Genomic DNA, 20,922 nt, shown 5'->3' on the forward strand with positions numbered 1-20,922 from the left:
GTCTTGTCAAAGCCAAAATAAGGGATGCTAAAAGGACAATGTTCCAACTTTAGAAACACATTCAGTGGTAGTGCTGTGCTTTCTAATCACAGGAAATTAATTTGACTCTTAATTTATATTGGATTACATTAAAAAGAAGTTGTTTATAAACTCTGTAGTGCTGGTGTCTCTAAAGCAGATGAAATGATCCTTCAGTTACAAGCGTCTCAAACAGGGACAGTCCTTTCTGTGTGCTTTGGAAACCATCTAGTTTGCATTCAAAGTGAAGGTGATAAAAATACAATGAAGAAGGTTCCAGAAATTCCACTGGGGAAGGTGTTTGCAAGGATTAAAAAATCTCTAATGCTTCTCCAACAGAGTGCAGATGTGCCAGTGCTTGCTTTGGTGGGGTTTGTGAAAGGCTAGCAAAATGCTGGGTTGATAATGACTTGCAATCGTTCCGTGGAATTTCTTTGTAACTCTTAGGAAGAATTGTTATCTAAACACTGTACTTTGGAGCACCTGTAATCGAGGCTGGAGATGTGAATATTGATTGTCAGCCAATGCAGATTCTTGTTTGAAACAGTCTGTTTGGATAAGAAGGAAAAATTATGTAATAACAATGTTTTTCACAGCTAAAACACTGGCTGTTAGTGCAGCATTCATTTTCTGTCTTTTGGAGCAGTTATTTCTTTTCCTTTCTCTCCTCAAAAGCATTTTCAATCTGTTGTTATTACTTATCCTAATACCAGGAGAAGTGTTGTCAGAGCAATTACGAGTCCTGAGCCATTTCAGAGGCTCATTGCATTTAGTTTAGTGATGTCTTCTGCAAGAGTTTACCATCCGCCCACAGTTTAGTATCCACTAAAAGTTAGCGGAAGAAATGGAGCTGCTCATGGAGAAGAGGAACCTGAGGGCAAGGGAAGCATTGTGTGATTCTCTGTGCAGCTGTTCTGGTGAGATGAGGTTTCTTGAAGCTCTCAGATATTTGGTGCTTTGAACGAAATTGCATACTTTGAGAGGTAGTCTCTGGGAGAGCATTGCTGTCTCACGGATTAGTACTTGCGTGCGGAGTGGCAGACGACGTGCCACAGCCTTTCTGTTTCAAAGTCTTGCTGCAGTGCAGTCTACATGCTAGTGCTGTTGCCTTTCAACCTGCTTTTCAAGATGTTTTTTGCTCACTGCCCCAGTTCTTTTTGGAGCCTTCCACTGTAATCCTGCTTTCAGTCAACACATTAGAATTGGGAAAGCCTTGCAGTGCAGAAATCTGCACTGGTGTTGAATCCTCACATGACTTCCAGTCAGTTGATCTCTTACACCTCCCGTCTCCCTGCAACCAGAGCTCTGTTGCTTCTGCAGAATTAATCTACTAGCACACAACTCATTTCAGACAAAGAACCGACTTAATTTTCAGCAGAACTCCTGGCACACCACGAAGAAGCCCATCTGCTGTTGGGTGCCCGCTGCATGCGCATCCCTGCCCCAGGTGTCAGCCAGAGCGGGGCCAAGCCGCCTCCGTCCCCATGGCAACCACACATGGCGTCACCATGGCAACACACTGCACCACGGGATGGAGCCCGCGCCCAAACCCGTGCAGCAATCCCACTTGTTAAAGCACTTGGAAATTGAAAAAAAAAATTGTAAAAAAAGAGAAGGAAAAGGCAGCATTGAAAAGCATTGCCGTTTCTGCTGAATAACACACAAGATGGATGGCTGCTGAGATTGTAGTGTTTTCGTCTTTGCTGTTGCATTTGAGAGGGAAATGCCTTCATGATGATCTTTTCCTTTACTTCTAAAATGGAATAACATAGGGCACATCTGTAGTGCATGTGTGTAGAAATTATGAGTACAAAAACACAGATATGTCACAGGGGGAATAGTGAGTGTGCCCATAAGTACCGCCATAACGCGCTGTGTCTCATGCTTTCAATTTAGAATGTGCAACTGAAAAAAGTTTGCATGAGATGGAGTGGCTTAATTCCTTATATGTAACCTGCTTCTCTTTTGTGTCTATTCCTGTGTGTGTTTGAATGCATCCATGTGCTTATTTCAGTTGTCTATTTTTTAAGTTATTAGTTTTTAAACAGTAATCTTAAAATATGGTTGACATTTTGCAATGCAGAATACATATTCCTTCTTGCTCTTCTAATTGTTGTTGGGCTATTTCTTGTCTTCACATCATTGTACACATCTGCTGTACCTGCACAGCAGAGGAAGAAGAGACATGAGCACCCGTTGCAGGTGGGCAGGGTTTCACACCGCTGTCCTCCAGGGGAGCAGGAGAGGAACACAGGGCCCAGCAGTGCAGCAGGCTGAGGGGTTTTCTCCTGCCTTCTCTTCCTGGGGAGCTGGGCCACAGTCAGTTTGACAAAGGCTCATTGTCAAGTACATGTAGAGGATTATGTAGGAAGTTGGAAATAGAAGACTGAAATTACAGCCTGTTTAAATCCTAACCTGTAATTCAATTTGACTATACCTCAGTGGTTTCAACAGTCAGAACTCAGAGGGCATAATTTGAAGGCAGTTTGTAAATGAGAGTAAAAGGCAGGTTGTCACTGGCACACCAAGCAGACCTTTGGGCCAGCTGCACGGCCAGCTGTGCTCTGCCCCAGCATCGCCTCAGCCCAGCAGTGTCCTGCTGCCATGTGGGCTCCAGGGCTGGCTCGACCAACCCTCAAACTGCAGAACTGCTGCTCTGTGCTGTATGGAAGAGTCCCTTTCTAAACGTACTCATGGAAAATTTTGAGAAAAATCACAGCAACCCTTCTTGAGACTCACCGTCTTAGATAAAATATATCACAAATGCACCTTTGAAGATCCATTTTAATCATTTCTGTTCTAACTCCAAAGTGTCTTTGGTTTAATACTTCAAATATAGCTTAGCATAGCTAGGAGTGAGCTGTTATGGCTTACATATGTATGGCTTACATATGAAATACAAAGTTCTGAATGTTTGGAAAGTTCTATCATGCTGACTAAGTTTTCTTCTTTGTGGCCACTGTTGTCACTTCATCCTTTTTAAAATTTATGTATTGATTTGTATTTGCTTCTTCTTTTCAATCAGCAGCTCTGCATTCAGTTGGCATTTTAAAATATTTTCCTGTTACTTTCAAAAAATGTGGTGCAGCCTGCTAGTGTTTTAGCTGTAGCACTGTATAACTAATTCAATGTATTCAGACCGAACCTAGGCTGCAAATAACCAGGAAGGTCTAAAAGTGTTTGGACCTGAAAATATCACTCAACAAATCCCATGCACAGCTATAAATCATGATATTTCCTTACTCCTTACATTTTTTATTTAATTTTATAGGGCTGTTGCTGTTCTGTTGTGGTCTCTGTGTGTAATCAGATAGTACTCTTGACCTTGGCCAAGATTTAATGTGAACCTCTTTTGTTTCTCGGAGTTCACTGTGCTAAATTTTGATAGCAAATGTTCGAGACAGTTTACTGGGATTACGTGCAAGTTTTTTTACCAAACAATTATGCACGTCTGCTATGGATTTGTCTTTTTTATGCTATGTGAAAATGATTGCTACTCCACGGTTGTCACTAAAAAGACATGATAAAAGTTATGTCTGAAGCTGTGGATGTTCTGACAATATTTCAAAATATATTTGAGATTTCTTAATGATATATTCGTATATTCAGAAAAGTAATAGGGTTTGTGTGTCATTTTTTTGTACATTTGGCTCTCAGCTATGTTAGTTGAAGACTGTTACTAAATACTCAGTCTGCAATACGTTTAATATTTGGTAATAAGAGATGAACTGTAGCCAACAATACACGATGTGTTTTTGTGCACTCACACCTGTTTTTTTGTTTGATACAGAGGGTCAGCATACATCAAATCACCGCAGTTCTCCTAGAGCTCGGGAAGTCCCTGAGCCTGGCAACAAAAGGTTGTGGCTACTGCAGGGCTTCTTTCTCTGTGTTCTGGTGTTCTGAGGCAACTGTGGAGCCAGCAGTTAGTCCTGGTTGAAGGAATGCTGTCAGTGACCCCTCTCTCAATCTGACATAAAACACTATTCAAGGTGGAAGAGCCTACGCAAGGAATGACATCATCTGCTGTTGCACTAGCTGGTGTGGATACATAATAGGATCCATTACCTCAAAGTGGGGACTTATTTCAGGCAATTAATCATTTGCAGTAACTCTGGTTGGTGCACACTACCAGTCAGCTGGCAAGAAAGCAATTGCATAGCCCTCTTCAGACTACAACTGTATTCAGCCCAAAAGTACTATTTTGACCTTGGCTTCCTCTTTCCCCACTGGATTCAGAACAGCACAGAGTTTTATTTTAGCAATGATAAGCTCAGGATTGATTATATTCCCTTCTGGTGCCAGTGAGAAAGCCTTACTATGACCACTCAAAGCATTAGTTTCAGAAAGACATTGACTAAAATTCATTCTCTCTGGTGGAAGCCCTCTAGCTCCATCCTGACAAACCAGCAGTATGGATGTGCTGCAGGTATGCCAGAGACTTACATGCTCAAGAGCTCTTGCAGATATTCCACACTCAGGCCCATCTTATCTGTTCCAGATAAGTCCCTGGATTTCTCAACCTTGCAGGCAGTGCACACAGCCTGCAAGTTCCAACTCAAGGAAAAGCAGAACTTGCTGTTCTGAAAAGCGAGTGCTGAAAAGCACTCGTTTGCTTGAGCACATTGAGGGGACAGGGCAGCCCCAGCAGGGCCTGGGCACATGGCCTGCAGGTGAGCTTCCAGTGCTCAGGGAGAAAGCCAGGTGGAGGACAGCAACACCTCGGCTGCTGTCAAAGCAGCACAGACCTGGCTAACATGCCAGGCTGCTGATTGCCTAAGAGAAGGCTTTGTGGCCCTGTACTTCAGTAGTTCATGAAAAACCCTGCCTTTTGTGAAGGCAGAAAGCACACAAAGCAAATCCATTGAATTTTATGCAGGTCCACCACAAGCACATGGCGTAGCCATGGAAAAATTGGATTACAAGATCTCTGTTATTTTCATTTGTAGTCTCTAGTTCAGCATACTGCAAAGCTGGACTTCAGGTCGTGATGACACCTCATGTAAGTGTAAAGTGTATTGGTTTTAATAAGCTATTATCCTCCATTGTAACTGTGTAGGTCTCAAATAATGCAGTGTCTGCCAAATAATTTGTTTCATCTGAAAATTAAATGAGAATTTTAAACATCTGAGAAAGGTAATAGACTGTGTATATTTTTGTGGTGATTATTTGCACATCTTTATAATTCAGACATAAACGAGGATGACTCTGTGGCACATAACTGTAACAAGTGCCTTTAACTACGTTATGAAATGTCTCCATGGCAACATCCTTTTGCTCATCGTATTTATAGTGAGAAAAAGAAAACAAGCAAAAATAATCCTAACCCTGAAACCTTTCTGAAATCTAGGGGTTGAAAGGTATCTGAAGTCAAGGTTCTGATCCTTAGATCACGTTACCAGAGAAATAAGAACTAGAAGTAAAAGCAGAATGTTTCTTTTGATTTCAGCTTTATATGAAAATACCAAGACGCTGTGACCAATTACAACTTGTTTTTAACAGAAGAAAGTTAGAAAAAGGATGGTGTGTTTGCTGGCTTATCGCAGAGCTGACCATGCTGAGTCAGACACACAGGTATAGCCCCAGAAAGCCAGAGGAGAAACCCCTCTGGAAATATCCCCTCAAACATCCTTCTTGTACTTTGGTACCACGTAAATGTGACTCAGAATGGACTGGAATCCTCCTTGTCGGGGCTTTATGGAGCTGCAGTGTTTTACCTGTTCTCTTGCTACCTTCTTTCTGTAAAGTCTTTTGAAATCTTCAAAATGCTCAGGTAAATTGGGAAAAATAATTGTAAAAAGGGTGTGTAAGGATATCCACACTGAAGAACTGCACTGTAAGTGCTCCTCTCAGTTTGTCTACAGGACTACAGCTGAAGATAATCCTGATAAAGATTCAGAACAACATTTGATCCCAGCTGTAATATCTGTTCTTGCATCCCTACCCATTTCCCTATAGTCTCCACAGCCCTGTTTTAGAGGAACACTTGATGATTGAAGCTGAAAGAGGATTCCAATCTCAGTGAAAGGTTCAGCTACAGCTCAAGGCAACAACAGTGTCTCAGGCCACCAAAAATGGGCAGATTCTTAGATAATTCACCACCTACAAATTCCTTGCAGCTGTGGCAAAGTGTGTGGATGATCTGAGTATCTAAGCAATCTTTTTTTTTTAGGTATGAATACAGGGTCTAGAATTTATCTAATTATTTTAGGAATTATTTAACTTATTTCACTGCAGTTCATTCCCCATTCATCTAACCATTTTAGAACAAGTTCCTTGTTTATAGTCAATATAAATAGGGAAGGAAACCAAGGGAAAATAAAAAGATTCTGAATTAAAACCAGAAAGTATTTTTAATCCTTCGTGAATTATTCATTAATACTTCCCACAAAACACCTCCTGCATTCTCCAAATGTTCTATGAAGTGCTGCCATTTTAGGTAGATAAAGGCAGGATAAAATAATTGCATTAAGCAAAACTCCTTTTTTTCTCACAAAAAAAACTACTATATAGTGACTTTTTACCCATTGTCTTCTGCAGTGGAAATAAATCCTTCAACTCTCAAGAGAAAAAAAAATGCTGTAAACTGGAATCTGTACAGGAGCTTGAGCAGTGGGACAAATTTTAGGGCCCTTGGATGCATGTATGCAAAGGACTAGAGAATCATTCTCAATCACTTCTTTGTGATCCTGTTTGTAGAGAAAAAAATGTGGTACTGGTACCAAAGCAAGATGTTCCGTCCCTACGCTGTGTCCATCAGTGTTCTGCCCACAGCAACATGAGCCAAGTGGAACAGGGAAGAGTTTGAAGGTGAGTCCGTAAGACCTGGCTGGAGTGATGACATCTAAAGAAGTCTAAAACCTGTCAGAGATGGAATTTGCTAGATATTAAGTTTAAAAGTGGACAATGAGCTTGTTCAAGTTTGGCTTCCTTTCTTTCTCTTAAAGATATTTTCCGTATAAAATCAGGTGCTCTGATAGAGCAGGTTTTTCGATCATTCCCCAAAATGGAATAACATTTTTTTCAACATGTTAAACTTTCTGAACCATCTCTTAATTCTATATTGTTACTCCAAACCCAGCACAACAGCTTCCTGATCTGTGCACTCAATCTAATAAGTTTTGATGATCGCACTGCGGCACACACCTTGGAGCAGAATGTTTTCTGCTTGCACGTACAACCCAAGTCTTACACTGCGAAGCTGTGTTAAGTAGGAACAGCACATCAATATTCTCTGCCTTTAGACTTTGCTGCTACTTCAGAATTAAATGCACAGAGTGCAGCTGGTGATGAGGAAGTCGTTGTGCCCATCATTTAGGTCATGGGAGGAGACAGGCAGCCAATGCAGCGAGCAGGAGGCAAGGTTTGTACTGGTTTGTTTTGGAAATAATGAGCAGCACTTAACAAATCTGTCTGTGCAGGGGGAGCGTGCAGCAACCTTGATCAGCAATCAGAACTGTCTCAGGTATTCAGAAGGGATGGACTTACAGAAGGAACACTGCGCGTAAACCAACACCCTCCTTTAATACTAATGTTTCCCAGTCCAGGGTTCTCACACACCAGAAGTACAGTCCTTGCTGAGGGTAGGTTGCCCTTGACTACTAAAACCTGAAACCTTGAGCTGCCTAATACAAGACACGAGAAAGAGGGGGAGAGAAAGCTTTTTTGTTCTGAGTATGTTCTTGGCTATGCAAAAAGTGCATATTTTGCCACTCTGGTGCCCTGAGTGATCAGCAAAGCTTAATTGTTTGCTTAAGCAGCCTTTGGAGCAGTAAGAGCAAGCAAAGCTATAAATTGGCAGGGCTGGCCAGTGCAGTTGAGCAGCAAAGACTTTCAAAGGGATGGTTTTGCTCCCAAGTGCTTATTGTCAGCTCTTTGAGTTAAACAGATCTTAACAACCCAAACAAAAACTCCGCAGGGGAGCCTTTTACAAACAAAGGAGCCATGCTCCAGCTACATCAAAGCTTCCAGGCCTTTCTAACCTCTGGGGGCAGTTTGTTTCATCTGTGGCCCCTAACGCCGTGCTAACGTCAGTCTTCCCGCCTACGAGCGAACCGTTTTGCTGGAGTTTCCTGATCGAGCTTAAAGCTGACTTCATTTAAGGAACAGCCTTGCTTTAGGCAAAGCACAGCCTTCTCTCTTTCAGAGCCCAGCTGCCCCATGGAAGGTTTGTGAGCGCTGTGCTGTGGAGCTGCTCGGGCTGGCTGTGCTCTCCCAGCTGTCTTCTGTGTGGGTTGGAGAGTCATGGGGCAGCTCTGAAGATAAGATGATGCCATTTATTTTTGTCTTTTCTCATTTCCGTTTCTGTACCTCAGCCCAGTGTAAATAAGAGATAGTAATAAGAGATTGCAATTTCTAAAATGTTCGTGGTAGTGAAATTCCAAGCACGTTTAAGAGAGAAGAGCATTACTTTTAGCGTGTTTTTTGGTGTGATTTTGTTCAGAATAGGGCAACGTTAAAACTGCAGCGACAAGGGGGATCTTCAGGTAGCTGTGAAGAACTACAACAGATTATCAGGAATAACACTGCAAATATTCATAAAAATTCTTAATAGCCCCACAGAGGAGTTAAAGGATGTGTTTTTTTCATGCAATTGTTAAGAGACACATCCAGGGCATTTCATGCCCCATACTCGTCGTGGTCTGATAACGTCACCGCTCTTTAGTCCTCTTACCCATATGGCCTTTTCAGACAACATTTTGCTGCCCGTAATAAACTGGGAAGCTGTGAAGACCTTTCCTTGGTCTTCTCGTCTCTGTACCTTCAGTTTTCATAAGCCAAATGGGTGATTGTGTAATCTTAACAGTAATACAGACTTAAAAATATCTTTTCACCTAGGATCATCCTGCTTTTCATTGTGACTGTGTAGGCTGAAGAATTTTGCCTTTGACATTGTATGTAAAGGATTTATTTCTGTCATCCACCGGAACATGCCATACACACTGATTCCTCCTGAAACCTCCATGGCTGGTTACATTTTTAACAATGTCTTACAGACTGCAAAGTACCTAACGTGTCAACCAGATGCCTATTGTATTAAATGAAAAATTATTTTTGATCCTGTCACATTTAAAACTTGAAGGCACAGGCTCCAGACTCCTCCAAGTACTGCATTTTCATTCCCTTTGTCCCACCACCAAGTGTTTGGTCCAGTTGTCAGATGAAGGCAGAGGGGAGTGAGCACAAGTGCAAATGTTGCTTTTTTTCTGCTAGATAAGGCCTTCTTTAATTGTGTGAAAATGGGCAGTCGTCACAGTTTGGAGAAGCAGATTTCAGTGGGGTAAATGACATCATGGAAAAGTGTAAACTTCCTGTGGTGGCGACTGCAGAGTGGCACAGGAAGGATGCAGTTACTCCTGCGGCCCTCAGCACAGAGCCTCGCTCGGCTTCTCGTCCCGGTTTTCCCCGGCACTGCGGATGGCTGGGCGGCAGCATTCCTGCCCCAGGCACAGCAAGGCCACTTCTCCCATCCTCACCCCTCTGGTGCACTTGGTGGAAATGGGACTGGCTTCTTGTAAGCTCATTTCATTTTTACAATTTTGCTCATAGTCTGACAGGGCAGTAATCATAATTTAAGAGGAATTTATTTATTACAGAATATTCCTCTATATTATATGGTTTTGTACTCTTTTTGGCTTTGGGGTTGTTTTTAGTTTGTTTTTGTTTGTTGGTTTGTTTGCAATAAAGAATGAATTGCTGTGACTCTGAAGTGAAGACTTTAGATCCAGCTTCCAGTGCATATTGTTTGTGCTCCCATCAATTTTGCTCCCAGCCTAACTCATCTCTGCTGGAATACCAGATGTGGGCATGTTAAATTTAGGATATCTGTAAAGCCTTGTGTGCCACAGATGCCTTTTGCTAGGTAGTACAGGGTTTCAAGTGCCAGTAAAGTGTTTTCCAGATGGCCATTGGGAAATTCCAGTGTCACTGTATTCTCTAGACTACAGTTCTGATCAGCTGTATTGAAACACTGAGTTCAAAGTGCGGGAAATGCAGAAAGAATATTCCCAAGAGAACAGGAAGTCCATTTTATGTGAGGCATTTTAAGAGTTTATCTCATTTAGCTCAACAAAAGAAAGCTGAGAGGAGATATGATTATTCTTGGAAAACATATTTGCAAAATAAATAGCACAGAGGAAAGAGAAACAGCACAAAAAACCAGCCACAGATAAAGCAGAAGCAGATTTCTAACTTGAAGAGAAGTCAAGTTGTGAAGAGAACTCACAGAAGAGTGTCAGAGAAACAGGTTTAGGTGGGTTTGAAAGGTGCCAGAATTTTATGCTCACCAACTCATCCCATTTGCTTCAGTTTCACTGTGCTGTAAAGCCACAGGAACTCCATGGTTACAGTTGGGGTTTGACCACTGCAAAATTTTCACTGCATGGATTAGATCCTTGGTTTTAAAGTTCATACTTTATGAATGGCAGTTGTTGAATTATAAATGTATACCACATCTTCTAGAAAGAGCAGACTTGAAAATCTGGCACTAAATAATCTGATTTCCATGAAAGATACCAGGGGAGAGTGTTCATGTCTTAAGCTGCTAACTTAGACTTACAGCAAGCTCTGTTTCTGTGAAGAGGGATGTAACAAAATACCTGGGAAAGCTGCAGTGATTACAGTACTGTAATTCTATAGAACATATGTTCTATGATATTAATGAAATGTATTTTTCCTTGCAGCATTGATGTCTCTCATTGTCTGACGAAGGATACTTGCCTCTTTCAGTGCCAAGGGTAAACAGTCTCACAAAAACCTGCCCAGCACCTTCTGTTATGCTTTTTATGCTGTGTGTGGCACTAATCTTATTTGTTTCTCACTGTTCAAAGCATCTCAGAAGAGAAATAGTTATCTCACAGACTTTTCTGTCTCATTTATCACTCACAACTGTCTCTAAGGGCTTCACAGTGACTAATTAATTTAACTTCACAAACTCTTGCAAGATAAGGGATGGTATTTAATTGAGGCACAGAGAGATGAAGGTCAGAAGTTTCTCTAAACTTGGAAGTGCTGTACTGAGATGCTCTCAGCATGGTGTTTAGAACAATACAGCTTTTTATGTTCAAATTACAAATTGTTATTTGTCACAGTTGGAATAAATAGTGCTCAGCATTTCTGTCAATCAGAGTCTAAGTTCAGGACAGACATCCATAAAATAAGAAATGAATAGTTGTGAAAATATGCTGTCTATAATTGCCTCAGTTACTGAGAGGACAGCAAAAAAAATTTGACAGATGCAAGGCTATAATGTGATGGCACACTATAATCTGAGACAGCATTTCATGTTCAGGATGTTTTCTTCTCCAGCAGCTCTTCTGTGTCATTTTCAGAGATTGCCTCCTCCAAGCTCGAGAGTGGTCCGTCCTGATGAGCAGGAAAGTATGGAAAAGCAGCGGGAGGCCTGTATGGGTGAAGGATCTCCTGACTGACCTTGGCCATAAAGTAAATGCATGCAAGACATGGAAGCAGAGATGAGTGGCCCAGGAGGAAAACAGAGGTACTGTCCAAACCTACAAGGATGGGGTTAGCAATGCCAAAGCCCACCAAGAGTTGAATCTGATCGCAGTTCTGAAGGGCAACAAGAAACACTTCCAGCTTCCTTATCCAATTCTATTCTGTCTCTATCAGTTCAGTCTTCAAGACGTGTTTCAGTTCTATCATTCCCTTTTCCACAGACCTCACCAGTCAGTATAATTCCTTGCTCCATCCTCTTTCCCCGAACTGTCTTTCCCCTTCCTAGTATCTGTATCTCAGATTAGTTTTCTTCCCTTTGGTTCTGACTTCATGCCCATTGCCTCTTCCCGTGTCCATGCCCCACTTGTTTTACTGAGCTAAACGAAATGTTTTTACCAGGCTGAAGTGCTCCATCTGAAACTTTCTGTAGCCTGAAGCAGAAAGCACAGAAAATGCAGCTCACGTGGTTGAAGTGTTAAGCGACCTTAGGGACAGACCCACTAACATGCAATAGCGTATTTCTGAAATGACCAGAATTCCCAAATACTGTCCAAACAGAGTTATAGGTGATGTCAACTCTAGCACAGAATAGCTTATATCTAAAAAAGGATTTTTCTTCAGGAAATGAAAGAAAATACCTAAAACACCTAAGCGATGTTTATCATTACACTTCCCTAATCTTAATGACTAAAGTATTGAAAAACAAAATTTGGAAACAAATACTGCTCAGAAATTAACATAGAGTGACACTTAGCAGCAGAATCCCACTGCATCAGTGCATAGTTGCTGGAGGCCAATATTTGGAGCTCATATCTGCAACTGTAGAGTTGCATTAGTAGTCTAACCTAAAAGAATACAAACTACTCTATTAAAATTTTTCAAGAAAAATAGTGAAACAAGAATAATTTTTTTATAAGTTGACAGTAAATTTATAGTTTAAATTATTTCCATGGTACTGTTCACATATATAAACATTTATAAATAAAGAAATCCTGCAAAATACGATTTTGGGGATGTTGCTCAATAGCTGACAAGGATGAAGTCAACTGAAATGTATTTTTAACCAGAGGATAAATCCTGTTTGAAAGCTTTGTAAAGGAACCTTATAAATTCTGACAAAAAGTGTGAATTTATTTTATTCTCTAGACCTCAGTTTGGCTTCTGACCATAGGAAAACTGGTGTAAATCTGGAATACCTCCTTTGAAACCAGCTAAGACTCTCAGAATTTATGCTTCCATATGCAAGAGAAGAATTTATCCCATGGGCTCAAAGCCAGCTCTCTTGAGCAGGAGACTAAGTATGGCTGCACAGGGGAGAAGCTGTGGCAGCTGGCCAGCCTTACTCCCAAGAAGATGTGTTAGAAGATGTGTTAGGCTCATCACCAGATCCCTTTGGGCATTCAACATCATGGGAAATAGCCAGACTCTCTTCTGAGTGGCAACTGTTTTAGAGAGCCATCTGAAATCACTCCTAGGAGGCTCAGAGGAGATGGCTACCACCTAAAAGTCCCTTACTAGTTTTTTGGCCTCTTGTTTCAGGGCTGCTGTGACTTGCTCTCAGTCCTCATTCTTTTTGTAACATAATTTACGACCACAAGTAGTGCAACAGGAAAGGGCAAAGATGACAAATATGCTAAACATAACCACCATATACTTGAAAATCTAAACATCAGACTATTCCCTAGCTATGTGATTACAGGCAGCATCAAAGAAAAAAGGCACATTTTCAGTAAATACATCATATTTTGTATACACCGCCTTTGCTTGAAGTAGACAGTCTACAGGAGCACAGCAAACTGGGTTTAAACAGACATCAACCAGAATTTGTGGCTCATCACTTGGGAGTTCCCATGAGACATACAGAGTCATCACATGGAAAAGAGTAAAAATACAAACATAAATGTTGCATGTCTTCAGCATTCTCTTCTCTCCTTCCCAAGACCCTGAGGGATGGTCCCCCCGTCATGCTCCAGTATGGTGGGACACAAGAAGAGCCATTCTCTGACACATTCCCACTTCCTAGCTCTGTGAAATTAGTGTTGGAAAAACATCGGGAGGAAATACGTCTGTTCATACTGTCAGTACTATAAAGGGAACTGGAATGGTTGTGCTGGATGGCTGATTTAGTAGATACAGCTGTTAATACCTTTAAGACCTTCCTGCCCCACTGGTGCTGTCTCCTTTTCTGGGAACTGCTCTAAGATGCTGTAAATGTCCCCTTCTTTGGCCTGTGCTCTGAACTGGATCCCAAACTCCTGTCTCTGGTGTTTCTCCACACTGCTGGAGAACAATTTCAAAACCAGCTTATGTTCCTTTACTAGCATGATGCAGATTTAAATGAGGTGCCCACTCTCCTTTTGAGCACCACATTGGTGTAAAGTGGACTGTCTGCATGCCAGCTCCCAGCTGGAAATTCAGACTAACTTATCTGCCTCCTTCTCATGGCCTTATTCCTTTCCCTTTGGAAGGGAAGGGCATTCTGTGTGCTGTTTCTAAAACCTCAGGTTTATTGGCCAGTCAGATCCAAAAGTTTCTGCAATCAGAAGCTTTCCATGCAGTGACTTTTAGAGGAGACCCTAGTAATCAGAATCTACAGCTCCACTTCATACAGGATTTCTGAGAGGACAAAAAATTAGGCAACTTGAAGATAAAGAGAAATAAACTATTTTTCTAGTCATCAGATGCCATCAGTGCCTTTTTTTAAATACCGATGTAAGAGAGAACCTGTGCAAAGTAACCCAGAACTCTACATCTTCTAGCCCTTGGGTAGCACTTAAACAGAAAAAGAGGTGTGACCAGAGCCAGCCAAAGCCTTCTTAAAGATGTGGAAGGTGGCCACCTGAGTGACGAGGATAGAGGGCAACGCGCGGCTGTCACGGCGAGGAACAGCTGAGAAGGGGAAGGCCGGGGCACCCAGCTTGGGGAGCCGTGCTGCTCAGCAGTGCCGCAGCTGAGGACTGGAGGATGGCAGCAGCATCCTTAAAATGTTCATCCTTAAAATGTTCAGATTTGTGGTAGTAGCAGCCCTGTGTGTTTGTCAGAGCTCTGGCAGAGGAAATGAAAGCAGGAAAGCTATGGCTGTTTTACAGTTCCCAGCAGTTTGCTGCCGTGGGTAACAGCCACCCACGTTGGCGGTTCCACATGAGAACCCCCAGAAAACCAACCACTGACAAACAGCTCCCTGAATCCACGCAACTTTATCATTGTTTTATTTTCTAAAACGTTTTGCACCCTAAATAAAAAAGCCCAAGAAGATAAAAACTCAAACATCTGACTTGAGTATTCTTTTTAATAATTTTCCCTTTCTGTAGCTTGTTAGCCTGTTTCTGGGCAACAGCAGCTACTTGTTAGCTTTTTTGTTCCCCTTCTTCCTTCTTCTGTCACTGTTCTTTGTACATATTAGCTATAAAGATACCACGGTCAAACGATTTGCTGCAGTGGACATATTCCATTCTTTGTGGGTGGAAAGAAACATTTTATACTTCCTGTTTATAAAATAAGAGATTTTTTATTTCACTTTTTCAAACTTTTGGCTTAGATAAATAAATAAAAAAAAAAAGCAAAACAAACAAAACAAAAAACAAACAACAAAAAAAAAACAAAAAACAAAAAACAAAACAAAACAAAAAAAACAAAACCAGGAAGGATACAATAAAGAGTATCTGTTAGCAAAAAGATGAGCAGAGACCAATTTTCATTTGCATTCTAGAATAAATCTTTAGACAGCACAAAGGACAATCAGAGTTGGAGCCTGAGGATTCTTTTGTGAGTAATTTAATCTGAAGTTTAATTCTCTGCAGTCTGAGGTAAACCATTTTACCTCTGGCAAGCAGTTCCTAGTGTCCTAATACCTAAAATCGTATGCTTGCATTTATTATCTCTAGCTAATATCAGAATGAATGTGGCTGTATTTGATGCTTGAAAGCCAAAGGAGTAACTTAAATCTGAGAAATTTTTTTCTTGGATTGTGAGTGGAAAAAAAAATCAAACTTTGTTTCTCATGTTACAAAAACTTTCTGAGTTATTTCACAGGTTTTCATTTAGCAGATGTAACCTCACAGTAATCAAAAGGTATTGCAGTCTTTAAGCATGAAAGAACACGTGTAAGAACATACCTGCCAGAGATGAATGTTATTTGCTGCTTTTCTGACTGTTTCCATAAATTGGAAACTGAGAAAACTCCTGCACCCACCTGCACACCCCCTGCAAAAAAACTCTTTCCACCACTTTTCCACTCAGCAGCTAGCTGGCGCCATGGTTTTAAATCAGACTCAGCCAATCCTAGCCAACCTAGAATGGGAAGACAGTGAAGTACGTGAGCATTAATTTAACCAAATTACATTATGCTCACACTTACTTTACTGAGAATTCAAAGATTCTGAGAATTAATAGATATTCAAAACTTTTTGCTACTATGCTGCTTTGCCTCTTTGGCATAATAATAGGTGCTTATTTCTTATCCCCTGTAGATTCTTTAAGTATAAGGAGCGCTATAGTGCAACTGTGGTGGAAGAATGCAAAGCAAGAGCTCAAGGAAAGTGAGCATGGCCAATTCATGTTTTATTCATATGAATCACAGTGGTTTTCCATGGAATTATTAAACTACAGGTTGGTGTTCATCTACAGTTTGTTTAATAAATGTAGTTGTTTATTGGAATGCCTAAGGAATGGGGTCAATACCCCCTCCACCCTTGCACAGCATGGCTCTTTGAGTAGGAACCCAGAGTAGTCATAGCGCTGACACAGCTCCTCTATCCCTCACCCCCATATCAGCACATGGTTCATTCTCCACTTTTCTGTAAGGTAAAGCAGATCAGAGAGTTGTCAAGCCCCTTAGGAAGCATATGCTGTAACCTTATTAATAGGATGTGAGAAAGTGTGACTCTTATGAGCAGCATCCCCTCAGCTGCTGTTGTAGCGGTGGGGTCTTGGCATTTTAGCTTAAATCTAAGCATTTTCAGCTTAAGGAAAGGCTGAAACACCTTCTCTTTAGAAAAATTCCTTAGAAATATTTCTTCATAGAATTCTTATAGAAGGAATTCTGGCTGTCACCAGTGGCACAATAACAGAGAAAGAACAAGAATATTTTTTCCTTCCAGTACCTAAGGGGGCCTACAGGAAAGCTGGGAAGAGACTTTTTATAAGGGCAGATAGCAACTGGATAAGGGTAAATGCTTTTTAACTGGACGAGGGTAGATTTAGACTAGATGTTTGGAAGAAATTCTTGACTGTGAGGGTGGTGTGACACTGGAACAGGTAGCCTGGTGAGGTTGTGAATGCCCCTCCATGGAAGCATTCAAGGCCAGGCTGGGTGGGCTTTGAGCAAGCTGGTCCAGAGGGAGGGGTATCTGCCTTTAGAAGGGGGGTTGGGTTCCTTCTAACTGAAACCATTCTGTGATTCTGTGATTTTCCAACTGACAAATTTGTTGATGAGTGTTAGCACTGCAGCTGCCAGGTAATAATCAGTTGATAATCCAATGAATACAAAATTGCTAAATAGAAAATACTATGTAGAAATTGCAGGTGTTCTTGTATTCATTCTTACTTTCATGTTATTAGAACTGCAGTACCTATTCTGAAGCACAGTCCTTGACTCTGAGTGGATTCCGAGTTCTACACCTACATTTAGCTCTTCTGAAAAGTCAAAGAAGTTTTTTTTTTTATACACTGAAAATGTGCAGTTAACATAGAAAATTACAATTTGAAGAGTGACTGTTATCAAGATGTGCTCAAAACCAGTTGGGATTCCTAAGAATGATGCAGCAAAGTGGAAATATGCTGCAAAGGGAAAGGACACGAGAGCAGAAATACTTTAAACAGTAAGTAAGACCCAGACTGGAGTGCAGTGCTGCAAGGATTAAGTGTGCTTACTGTTTCTTTGAAGTCTAAATTATTGTTATTATTATGTTACTTAAAGCCTCTTAATATTTAAACTGTACTTGTTCTAAAGAAGCATTTCAGAGCTTCCTGTGTTGTTGGCTGCTTCATGTAAACATTCTAGATCTGCTGTATGGACAATTTCTGTTTGCAATTATAACTGTATGACAGAAACACATATCATTGGATTATGAATTAAAATTGCATTAAAAATTAAAAAGTTTAAAGGGCGATATCTACTGCCTAGGAAACCACAAAACAGCAAAGCAGTGATTAAGCCAATGACTGATCATGTGTAACTCTAAAAATCTAATTCTTAAAGATTTTTTCTAAAAAGCAATGAGCACACAGTCAGTGAAATTCGTTGCGTGGCAGCTGAGAGTGATTTCTAGTCATCAGTCAGAACGATGAAAGCCTAGCCAGAGAACCTATTGCCATTATTCTTCCCAAACTTGAATATGGTAATTTACCTACTAACTGCAGAAAACACTATGAAGTTGTGTTAAGCTATACCAATGCTCTGTTTTCTATTACCCTTTTTCATATTCTTTTTTTAGTTTAATTTCAAGATATTCAGTAAGCAGATGTCTCCATGTCATCTCTCACATTTCACTGAAGCTATAAATTAACTCTCAAGTTAAATGTAAGTATGTAACAGGGAATTTTCCAAAGTTTGTTTGTTTGTTTTAACAATGAAACTACTTAAGCAAAGAAATCCTTGATAAAAGATTCTTTGCATTTTTGTTTAGGCAAGTGTTGGGGATTCCTATTTGGAGGATCCTTTAAGAATACTCTACTGGTTAAGCATCCTTCTGCACAGAAATGCAGAGAAGTGCCTTCTGAATATTAAGTCAGCTGTGGACTGCATTACTTTCACTAGTTCTGATTAATGTGCTGTTGCATCCTGGTAAGATTTATGAACTGTGAAGGATATGTGAACGCTCTCCCTTCATGTCAAAGAAAGAGTGTGAAGAATTTAAATAAACGTAGCATTTAGATGGCCTGCTTTTGTCAGGATCTGATTGACTATGTCTGCCTTTCTAAAGCCTGCTTCTGTTTGCATGGTTTAAAATGTTTTTGGAGCTTGCAATTTCTAAACGCTAGTTAAATTAGCAAAGAGCAACCAAGCTATTGTTTCAACAAGTGATGAAGTCTTATGCTAAACGAGCTGGCTATGTTTACATCAGGTGTCAGATAACGGCGTAAGGTTTTAGGTATGTTTTTAAAAGACATATTTCTTGTAGTGTCGAGAGTTGCTGTAAAACATGACCAAAGCAGGAAAAAAAAAAGGTTGAGAAAAAGGTTGAAAAGAAAAAAGGAAAATACCTGTATCCATGTCTCTTATTTTGTAATTAAAATGTTAATGGTTATAAATAAATTATGGATTTGATACTATTTCCACAATTGCTTTCAATTTGGAAATTCTAGATTAAGTTCTTTATACTTCTTGCTGGTGGTGGTGGAGTTTGCCCTTTAAGTTATCTACATTGCCATCTCCAGTAATTACAGTCAAAACTATTCTTAACCACAGAAAATTAAGTTCACTCAATGGCAAGGAATGATTCTAATAATTGTTTTTAATGGTTTTAGGTGACAGAACGTTATATCCCTACTGGTTTTGAAGTAATACAAATAATAATGTGCTATTAGTTAGAAGCAACCCATAAGAATCCCTAATTAAAAGATGGAATTTGATTTTTATTACTACTATTAAAAAACACCTGCTTTCCGTTGCTTTCTTGTTCAATGTGGTACCATAATCTTTTCATTTAGACCTACCTTATGTTATGAAGGATTTAAACTAAATCAACTTACATGTGATTATGAGCCTTGAGGCTGAAATGAAAGATGATTCCTTTTACAAATCATTATAAAAAATAGAGCAATAAGAAAAAAAGTGCTTATTTCTGTAATAATTATAAATTATTCTGTGAGTAGAGAAGCCATTGGCTATTGAGGATATTTTGATAGTCTTAAAAAAAATTATTTAGCCTTTTGTTAATTTTGTGGAAATTTTTATGTCAATGGGATTACAGTTGTCCAATTAGCTTTGCACAGTTTTAAAGGCCAGACTGGATGAGGTTTTGAGTATCGTGGTGTAGTGGGAGATGTCCTTTCTCATGGTAGGGGGGTTAGAATAATACAATCTTCTAAGGTCCTTTCCAACCCAAACCATTAAATTATTCTATGATTCTATGAGTTCTAGGCATGACTGACAGAATGGGATAATTCCTGTTGTCTTCGATGTGTTTAACAAAAACTTATATGTCACTTGTATCATATGTACGAGTGGTACCTGCTGGTTCAGAAGTAGATAAAAACTATTATTCTTGATAAAAATTGATAAACCTGAGTTATTGCACTCAACACAAACTTGCTATATGTTAATTTTCTCTAATCAACAGCTCATTAATAATCGTCAAAAGCCTTCATTGAAAGTGTAGCTCTTTTTTTATTATTAAAAAAAAAAAGGCGTTGAGAGGAAGGATGCAGAATTCTCAGTAGCTTCAGCAGAGCTGGGTTTTTAGGCAGAGCGAGCAGTCCAGTCTCTGGTCATGTTCACACTGTTGGGACCAGCTCTGGAGTAGTGTGAGGAATGGAAATAGTTCTGCCAAAAAGTGGGCGGTTTCCTCTCCTGTCTTGTCTCATATTATGTTCCTCATTTTGTCTGTGAATCACCAAAGATCCTTTGTGATGCATTTGTGGTGTAGTTATTTATATATCCAGCACTCACCTGTTAAACAAAAGGTGATATACAAAGTGCTGCTCAATCTGATAGCTGTTACTACACCATAGCCAGAAGAGATTACTTGCAAGTTTATTTCAGTTATTCCTAGGTCTGCAGTGAAATACTATATTCACATGTTTCATGCGTGGACTGCAGAATAGTGTCAAACAGTAGCATGAGCTAAAAAGAATGCTGGCTTTTGCGTAAGTCTTTTGTTCAAGTATTGGATTTCCACCTGGCTGGTCTTAACAGGTTTGTGATCAAGTGAATCCACGTACAGAATTGGTTAGGCTTCTATTCAAAATGTACAAAATATCCAGAAAGACTCACTTAAACCGTGATGGCAAACCTGCACAAGGAGAAATTTGCCTGTCAGGCTGGGGCCAGTGACTGTGCTCAGTACTAAAACCTGCAGGTTTTTTTCTCTGAGGAAACACTTCCCTCACTAAAGAGAAAAAAAATGTGCATTTCTCCTTTAAATGCTTCTTTTGTGATGCCATGAGATGCATCTGTAGAAGCAAACAATGAAATGAATCAAAACTGTGTCATTCTGTATTTTAGAAACTACCTTACAGAAGTAAGGACAAATCTTGCCCTTAACAAGTAAATCAGTTTGAAGAACAGGGCTCTGTGGTGGACTTCCCAATTCCCACAGCCAAGATGACAACTGCTGAAAATACTACTTCAGAGAGCTCTCACAGAATTTCTATAAATACGCTTACATAAGTCTAATGATTCAAAATACTGCCAGAACATGAATGTTATATGATAGGGATTGTAACTCTGACCTTGTGTGGTGATGTTTGAGACAAAGTTTTGAACAGTCTCTGAATTTTGAACTCTGA

General features: G+C 40.1%; 2 protein-coding genes across 22 annotated transcripts in view; one reads left to right on the forward strand and one right to left on the reverse strand.

The window, feature by feature from the left end:
• The window catches only part of LOC116237657 (uncharacterized), a 308,029-nt gene extending 287,970 nt beyond the window's left edge, over positions 1 to 20,059 (forward strand). For 14 of the 20 annotated variants that reach the window (XR_016471550.1, XR_016471549.1, XR_016471551.1 and 11 more), the window contains one exon: positions 5,468 to 5,592. The gene's annotated coding sequence lies outside the window, so the exon portion shown is untranslated. The other 6 variants (XR_016471559.1, XR_016471561.1, XR_016471560.1 and 3 more) reach the window with 2 other exon arrangements.
• Positions 1 to 20,922, reverse strand: part of SHISA9 (shisa family member 9) — a 157,674-nt gene that overhangs the window by 93,428 nt on the left and 43,324 nt on the right. The gene's annotated exons all lie outside the window — the stretch shown is intronic.

This window comes from Phasianus colchicus, chromosome 16 (assembly GCF_987193195.1).
Source record: "Phasianus colchicus chromosome 16, bPhaCol1.hap1.1, whole genome shotgun sequence".
Lineage (NCBI taxonomy): Eukaryota > Metazoa > Chordata > Aves > Galliformes > Phasianidae > Phasianus > Phasianus colchicus.